Source organism: Prunus avium, chromosome 8 (assembly GCF_965620075.1).
Source record: "Prunus avium chromosome 8, drPruAviu1.hap1.1, whole genome shotgun sequence".
Taxonomy (NCBI): Eukaryota; Viridiplantae; Streptophyta; class Magnoliopsida; order Rosales; family Rosaceae; genus Prunus; species Prunus avium.
This window is the reverse complement of record NC_142291.1, coordinates 24,941,683-24,951,335: the sequence shown is the minus strand read 5'-3', so window position 1 is coordinate 24,951,335 and position 9,653 is coordinate 24,941,683.

Genomic DNA, 9,653 nt, shown 5'->3' with positions numbered 1-9,653 from the left:
GTGCTGCTGGAGCGAACGGCGATGCCTGTGCCGTGGAGGACCGCTGTATGGGTTCGCTCTGCCGAGCCGTGGGCTCGACCCTCGAGTTGAAGTATTCAGCTTTGGCGTGGATTGCCGCTTGTTTCATGAGTTCATCGTACGTACGCCAATTGCTGCTGTGTACCAAATACCGAAAGTGTGAGGACCGTAGGCCACTCTTGAAGGCGCCGTAGGCTGCCCTGTCATCGGTATCCGGACATCTCGAGTATTCATGGCTGAATCGTGCGGCATACTCACGCAATGGTTCGTCATCTCTCTGCCGGATGGTATACAGATCATCGGCAGAGTACAGTCTGTCTGTCTGAATCATGAAGTGGTTCAGGAAGATTTGCTTCAGCTCGTCGAATGAATCGACCGTCCCCGGTTCCAAACGGTAGAACCAATTCAGAGCCGCTTCCGTGAGCGAAGAGGGGAACAGAAGGCACAGTCCTTCGTCGCTTAGCCATCGGCACCCTACTGCCGATTGGAAAGAATGAAGGTGCGTCAGTGGATCCTCCACCCCTGTGTAAGGGGTTATGCGTAGGGGCTGCACGTCCCTATCCTACCGTAAGTGCCTTATGCGATCGGTGAAGGGTCCTGGTCGGAGCCTTCCCCAGTCCGGCTCCTGAGAGCGAGTTCGATCGTCCTCCATCTTCTGTACCCTTTGAAGGAGGAGGCGGATGACAGGGTCCCGGTCTGGTATCTCCTCCGCCGTTTGATGCACCGATCGCTGCTGGGACCTGATAGGGTTTACTTCAGAGAATTTTGTCAGCGTTGCCGAACGGTAGGACGATGACCGTTTGGTGGAAGGAGCGTATTCTCGGTCAGACTCTGCCGTTGATTCCAGGACTTGTATCCTCCGTATTGGAGACTTCCTCCCCATGCTTCTCAGTCGGGGATCGTCCAGGCGGGCATTTATCCTGATCGGCGATTCCTGCCGTTCGGATTGCCGTTCAACTTCCTGCTCTAACAACCTGTGTCGGCAATCGGAATAGACCTTCTTCGGCACATGGGCCTTATTTTTTGGTGCCGGGACCACCAATTGTTTAGACGGCGCAGGCGTTGCCTTTGCCACCTTCTTGCCTTCTTCTGCCGACGGGGGGTCTGTAGGCTCTCGGAAGATCGATTGGTCTGGATGTTTTGTGTTTGCTGTTGATTGAGCAACTGTTGTGTTTCGTCCACTCTGGACGAGAGGAAGTTGTTGTGTTCTTGCAGCCTAGCCATGTCCTGCCGAAGGGACATGACTTGGGCTAAAAGCTCCGCATTTTCAGCGGGTTGGAGTACAGGTGGATTAGTTGCCGGGGTGCATGGGGGTGGCGCTGGGCTAATCCCGCTAGGCATGCCGAACGGCATCCCCTCCTGTGGTAGGAACATTGCTTTTGAGTTGGTCCCCATGTGTTTGGGATAAAGGGTCAATTTTATCGTTTCCCACAGACGACGCCAAACTGTTGACGCCAAAAAGTGGTTCTCTGACTTTGAGGGTCAACTTTAGTAATTTTATGCCTTCAGTATCCTTTATGCCTCGGTAGTCAACGTGATCTGCAATATGAGCAAACGCACGGTAAGACCTAGGGCACCGGTTTGGTACCGGCCGAAGGCTCTCCGATGCTTAAGTAAGTTCGGGAATAGAAAGTTTAACTGATAGATCAATAGGCTTGAATGCCATAAGTTCTGATTACCTCCATTTTGGGATAGTTGGCCTCCTTTTATAGGTCTTGGGAGGTGTGCATTTGTTGATAATTTCGATGTGGGACTGTGGACGTCGCTTGGGAGCGTGCCACGTGTCCCAGGAGTGGGCGTCGCCCTAACGTAGTGATCGGTAGGTATGGTGCCGAGGGCACCTCTGACCAAGCCCAATCTCCTCCACGTGTCCTGCTCTTATTGGCCGTTTATTTTGGGTGTAAACATTCATGATTACCATCTTTCAAAGTTAGCCTTGCCTACTATAAACAGAAAAAAGAAGCAGAAAAATATTACAATTTCGATTAAAATTTCGACTAGTTGCCCTGCAAAATTTAAAAAAAAATGTTGAAATTTCAACATTGAAATCACCGTGAGAAATACCAAAGAAATATAGGGAGCATTGCAAGTATGTATCAAAACCTTATTAAAATCTTATTTGCGGACCACCATGGCTCAAGATAGAATAAATGGACTAGCTATATTATGCGTTGAAAGAGATATGTTGAAAAACATTAAATATGATAATATAATTGATGATTTTGCTTCTAAAACTGCAACAAGAAGACATTTTAAATGATCTTTTGTGATTAGGATTTCATTGCTATTTTTATTTTGTAGGTGCGTATGAAGGTGATGCATAGGGACATGCAAGTTAATTTGTTGTTGATTGTAATGTTTTCAATTGGGTACTCTTTTTCCTTCATTTGAGGTTTTGTTCTCATTGGGTTTTCCTCAAACAAGGTTTTAATGAGGCCCAAAGTGTTCTATATTATCGATTGTAAACTCTTATGATTTTAATAAAATTTATTGTCTGATAAAAAAATTATAATTATATTTATTTATTTATTTATAAAGGGCACATTCTTAAACTTTGGAGATAAAAAAATTATAATTATATTTATTTATTTGTTTATAAAGGGCACATTCTTAAACTTTGGAGATAAAAAAATTATATATATATTTATTTATTTGTTTATAAAGGGCACATTCTTAAACTTTGGCCCTAGGCCTTAAATCACCCAGGGCCGGCCCAGCCTCCAACTTTTACCAACTCATATTCCATTCATTTAATAACAGTACGTAGGTAGCCTATATGAATGGGAGTTGCTAAAATATGAATATGGTTTTGAATATGTTACGTTCTTATTTTATTCATCTCCATAAAGAGGTATATATAAGAGTTTACATGAGTGCTTTATAAGGAATTAGATCCAGTAAAGAATTAGAAAAGTATCTCCTAATTATACAATGATTTGACAACTATATAAAATAGGAAAGTAAATCCCTTCATTAATCAAGGAAATAAATCTATAAAATAGGAAAGTAAATCCCTTAATTAATCAAGGAAATAAATCTCCTTGATTAATTAGGAGACTCACTTCAACACTCCTCCTCAAGTTGGTGCATATACGTCACAAATGCCCAACTTGGTAAGTGAGTCATGAAATACTCTGCCACAAACAGCTTTGGTTAAGATATCTGCCAGTTGATCTTCTGATTTTATGAATGGTAAGCGGATGATCTTCTTCTCAATTTTTTCTTTGATAAAATGTCTATCCACCTCAACATGTTTGGTTCGATCATATTGAACTGGATTATGGGCAATATCAATGGCTGACTTGACTTTAAGTATCTTAAGATTCGATCAACAACATTCATATGAGAAACACTGGGTGAATGCATAAACTGACTAACCACACTCACAGCATATGCACTATCTGGTCTTGTGTGTGCCAGGTATATCAACCTTCCAACAAGGCGTTTGAAACTGTTCCTTATTGGTTGGTTCTTGGTCCATGTTTTCACACAACTTGTGATTCATCTCAATGGGTGGTGTGGTACTGGAGCTGAAGCGGGCAAAATCTCATAAGACGGTTCAATTTCCTCCTCCTGATTTTGACAGCGTGGAGAAAACTGATCGTTTTCCTTTGGTGACCGGTCGCTGAATTTTGGCAACCGGTCGGTTTGAAACAGCTTCTCTGACTACCAGTCGCTTTCCACTGGCGACTGGTAGTTTTGAAGCAGATTCTCCGTGTTCGAAGAACTAAGGGGGGATGAGGAAGTAGATTCGGTGGTTTGGGAAACGATGTCCATGGCAGCGGAAGGATTTAAGAATAAGAGAAAAAAGATGTGTTTAGGGTTTCAGGTGTCTGCCGCGCAAATCTCACGGCCTGGAGTTCCGGGCCGAGGGGATGTGCGTTAACACGGGGTTTCCTGCTTTTGGGTGCGGTGCGGTTGTGCGCGGGCGTGCCAGCACGGTTTACCGTGCGTTGATGTTTTGGTGAGTGTTGGATGGGTGAATGGTGCGCCTGTTTGATCTGTCTTCCTGGTCAAACGATTGTAGCCGAGAGAGGAACTGGTCTCGGCTGTTAGGTTCACGGCCTGAACTACAAGGCCGTCGAGTGATGGTGTTGGTGGTGGGTTTTGGGCGGTGCTCCGGCGCGCTGCTCAGGGAGCGACGGTCGTGTGATATATGGGGTGAGTGAACGAACAAACAGAGATGGTGCTCCGGCGCCTTGAAAATCAAGGGTCGTATGATATATTGATGAATGGATTCTGCTTACAACCTAACACTACTTCTAGGAAAGCAAGTAAAGATATTGAAAGTGCATTACAGAAGAAAATAAGTTGCTCCGTGGGAGGCTTGTTTTGGTGTTTGAACCCTTTGAATGTAGCTCGAGCCTTGTATTTATAGGAAGAGTCCCTGGATGAGTAATCGAGGCTGAATTTGCGCATAGTGGAGTCTGATTAGCGCAAGTGGGTAGTCCAATCGACATTTGGGATCGTGAAGTATGGTGATGAGACCCCAGAAATCCCGGTGAATCTCGGCCGCCGCTCTTGATCGTGGGTTCTGAACCTCTGGCCGTGGAGACGCATTTATGGCCTGGATAGCTGGTGAACCAACATCTCAAGCTGTCAGAATTCTTGTGAGAATGTCCACGTCTAATCAATCTGATCTTCATCACCAAATCCTGACTTCAGTCACTTCCCACCTTCCCTCATGCATTAAATGCTACTTTGTGGCCAATGGGTTTTGCTGCATTAAACAGGCACTACTTCATTAAATGAAGCCTGGGACCCTGCTGTCACGTGATGATTTGCCTTTAATGTCTTGGCCGCAATTTTGTTCGGCCTCGGCCTCGGCCTACGTTTGAGGCCGAGATGATCATGCCTTAGCATTTCTTCTTTTATTCTTTAAGGAAGGCGAATATGCCCTGGCGAAACGCTGCGTTTCAGCCTCTGCAACCGTGATTTATCAGGCACAAACATCAGGATAAGAGGATACGAGGATTTAGATATGGAAATATGAGGAATACGAGATAAGGGATTTGATTCAAGGTTTGTGTTTCAAGAAAATTCGATACGAGGATTTAGATATGGAAATATGAGGAATACGAGATGAGGAATTTGATTTAGGAATTTGATATATGAATTTGATGTAGGAATTGGATTTGGATTCGGATTCAGGTTGGAAGGTTGGGATTCGGATTCGGATTTGGATTCGGATTCGGATTCGAATTTGGATTTGGATTCGGATTCAGGTTGGAAGGTTGGGATTCGGATTCGAATTCGAATTCGGATTTGGATTTGGCTTTGGATTCGGATTCAGATTCAGGTTGGAAGGTTGGGATTGAGATTCAGATTCGGATTCGGATTCGGATTTGGATTAAATATGAGAAATTTGATATGAGGAGTTTAAAGAACACAGAAAACCTGTGAACATGGCTAAGGACACAGAAACCCTGTGAACACGGCTTAAGAACATAGAAAATTCTCTTCAATCCTCTTCTCCCCCTGAAGAGAAGGGTATGTCGAAGTCAAGAAAGAGGCAAAATCTCCATGTGAAAGATAAACAGATCTTTTTTCACTCCCCCTCCCCCCTTTGAAGAGGAGGGGAGGAGAAATTTTGATATGAGAATTTAGAGACAACCGAGGATCGATTGCTCTGATACCATGCTAAAATATGAATATGGTTTTGAATATGTTACGTTCTTATTTTATTCATCTCCATAAGGAGGTATATATAAGAGTTTACATGAGTTCTTTACAAGGAATTAGATCCAGTAAAGAATTAGGAAAGTATCTCCTAATTATACAATTATTTGACAACTATATAAAATAGGAAAGTAAATCCCTTAATTAATCAAGGAAATAAATCTCCTTGATTAATTAGGAGATTCACTTCAACAGGAGTGGCAAACATTCTTGCGTAATCTGAAAAGACAGCGTAAGAAAAATTTTATGGGAACATTTTTGGTGATCACAATGTTGTAAAGATAATGGGTGGAGCTCACATATTGGATTCCTTGTCAGCCACATCTTGGAGGGTTATCACCTACACACTCACGGGGGTATGGCCAAACCTTGTTAAATGTTGTGTCTCATTTACTTTACATACAGCTCAATATTCTAGTGTATCCCGTTTATTTTATAATACGTTATCAGCACGAATCCTCTTCCAAATACCAACTGAGTTCTCCAATCAAACTCCTCTACTTTATCACCCTTCTTTGTCATGCCCCAACTACCAATCTCTACAACTGCAGCCTAGTCCTCGAAAGAAACTTATCAGGGATGGAGACTGAAGCAGAGAATTATGCAAGCAGAAAGATAAAACCCACCAAAACATGATAAGCTCTTCATCTTTTTATCTTCCTCATTTATTAATACTCTACACCTTTCAATACCACTTTCTATATATGCTGACTAATGGCAGGTGAGAAAGCAACAAGATTCTCATGGGCATATGCACAATAATCACTTCAATATCATTGTTGGCCAAGATTCATTTTTTATATATGGTTGCTTTATTAAAGGATCATTGACTATTTTGGTATTGGTATAATATATTATATTGAAAAGTGGTAATATAATATACTATATTTATTTGCTTTCCTATTACTAACCACTAATAAAAATGGACGGTTTCACTTCCTATATTTTTAGTGGTGGTTTTATCCCCGCATTTACTTTATTTATTGTATGGTGTAGGTTTATTACTCATTCAACAGTATTTATTTAAAAGTGTGGCACGGATTTATCGTCCACACTTGCCTTTACTTTTTATTCAAAAGTATGGAGTAGAATTAGTGCCCATACAAGCATATTTACTTTATCGCACATGTACTTTATTATTTAAAGTATGGTGCGGAATTAACGTCCATACAATAAGCAATTTCGTTTATGAATTTATTTTACCGCACATTTACTTTTATTTAAAGTATAGTGCGAGTTCATCGTCCATACCAGCAATTTATTTACAAGCAATTTATAGCAATTTATTTTATGAATTAATTGTGTGATATGATGAGTTTTACAATATACAAATCGGGACCAGAAGTTCTTTGATCCTCATCATACAGCTACATCAGGACCTGAAGATCCTTGATGATGATAATGATATGAGAGCTGGCAGTCTCTTTGGTACTATATTTGTAAACAAGAGATCGGACCTGAAGATCCTTGATCCTTGACATGTAAATAAGGACCTAGAGTTCCTTGATAATGTAATAGTACCGTATTGGTTAATAGTGTCATACACATGAATAGTAACTGTACTGGCAAATGTATTGTATGCATGAATAGACACACATTCATGACCTGATGAATAGTACTATATACATGAATAGTGATGTATACATAAATATTAACCATTTTGGGTAAACCGTCACTATATACAAAAGGGAACCTGCAATTCCTTAAACTCATGGATGAGAAATTAAATGAGAAGCCATAAGCTCCTCAAAACATTAACAATTATGTACGGGACTAAAATCCCGAAATATGTACGAGAAATTATAAAAATGTCCATACCATGAAAACATGCAATTTTGGCATGAAGTTCAAAATCTGACAATATTGAGAACCTGAAGTTCCAACAGTTAAATGGACAATCTTTGAGGTATTATTGAAAATTGTGGTATACCACATATTTCTTTGGCATAAGAAAATGATGAATTTAATAAAGTTCGATTCTATTACAATTGACACCTCAAGGAAGAAATATATTTTGTGAATTCCGGTTGTTAAGAATACACCGTGAAATGGATAATATCAAGATAAACCTCAAAGGATGAATTGAGGCTCCCCATATATTTTGTTACATTATATGATCTGGGGTGGAAGCCCATGGATCCAAATATATGAGAGATCCTGAACCTGAAGTTTTGGGTATATAGTAGTTAATGTTCTTCACTACTATATTGCAATATTATCATGGCTTTTAATCAATTTATATTTCATGCCCATTTGAAAAAGGCAAATAAATTTTGAAGTAGTGTTTAGCCCGGGCTACAAGTTCCGGACTCACATGCATTGAAATATGTAATTTGTTTATTGTGATTATTTGAACCTATAAGGCACAAGGTTCCAAACTGTCGTTTTGAAAAGACGTAAAAACCACAGGTGCAAGTTTAAGAATTTACCCAATTATTATAACAAGAAAGAAGCATACAACATATAGATTCTTTTCACCTGCAAGGAAGGAGCATGCTCTGTAAAATCTATAAAATTCCATTATGTTTTGGAAGCCTCTGAAGGAAGAGGATGGTGCCTCTTAAGCCTAGCCATGAGCCTCTCTGTAGCATGTCAAGCCTTGTCTGCGCATCAATGGAGTATGAACTCACTAGTTCCAACAAAGCCTTATTTTCCTCTTTAAGTTTCTCAACCTCTTGTTGAGACTTATGAAGCGTTCTCCAAAGAGACAAATTTTCAGTGTTCAGCTCCTGAATCTCGTTTGCTCTAGCACGCAAACAATCAGTCGTGGTAGAAACAGAAGCAGCACGCTGAATGCTAAAAGCCATTGAGACATCAATACCCTCTTCGTTAGACCTTCTTGTTAACAATATTTCATCCATAGGAGTAAGGAAATTCCTAGCAACTATGACAGCAGTCGCATCATTCATCATTACATAATCATTAACCGTGAGATGACTATTTTAGGATACAAAGGATGGACGCCAGACTTTGGCGTCACAGATTGTTTTGGGAGCAATATTTAAATCGAAATGCTTTGAGGGAGAAGAAGAGGAAGCCATTTTAACAGGGTTTCAAGGAAAGTCTTAGAAAAGCTTAATTTTCAGAAAATGGAAGGAAGTTGAGTTGAAACGCAGTTACTCCAATCAGGCATTGCAGAGGCAATATCTATGGGCGGAAATGTGGCACCGTTTTGTAGATCCCAATATTTTCTCGGATCCCCATATTCCCTCTTTCTTTTCCAAATTCCAAAACTTCACGCGGCCTCCATTAATGCATGTCAGCACTTTAGGGGTTTTCAAGGACCACTTTCGTCAAAGCCGATCTTGCTTTGCGGATTTCACGGAGCTACTTTTTCAAAAGCATCTCGAGAACCTCACAATTTTCTATGGTTAATTTGAGATTCACCAAATCTAACTATTCCTCTAATTTGTGTATAAATATGTTACTAACGAAATTTTCTTTGCAGAATACATCCAGTTTTCTCCATATCTAGTGATGCAATATCCACTTGTTTTTCCTATCAGTGAGCACTCGATGTGCTTGAGAAGCGAGACTATCTCTGATCATCCATTCAAGAAGCGAGACTATCCCTGATCACGTTTCAGCGATGTCGGGGAGCTGTAAGGACAACCACATGCTCTAATCTCCTGAAGTTCTTCTATACTAGGAGAAATGAGAGCTTGTTGTTCGTTACCTCACTAGTTTTCTTCCCTGATTTCTTACCTACCTTACAATCAATATCACAATTCTTTGTATGTTTTTATTCTTTTTATAACTCTCTGTTCATAAGGGATTTTGTTTCTTCAGATCCACCATCAAAAGAACAAATTCATATAGTGAACCTAACATTGAGGGTTATTTTTTTGACAGAGATAGAAGAATTGTGATTTTTGCTTTGCAGGATATAACTGGATCATCAAGCATTGCATTAGATTTGCTAAGCCGATACGAGCTTGAATGATATTTGAGCAAAG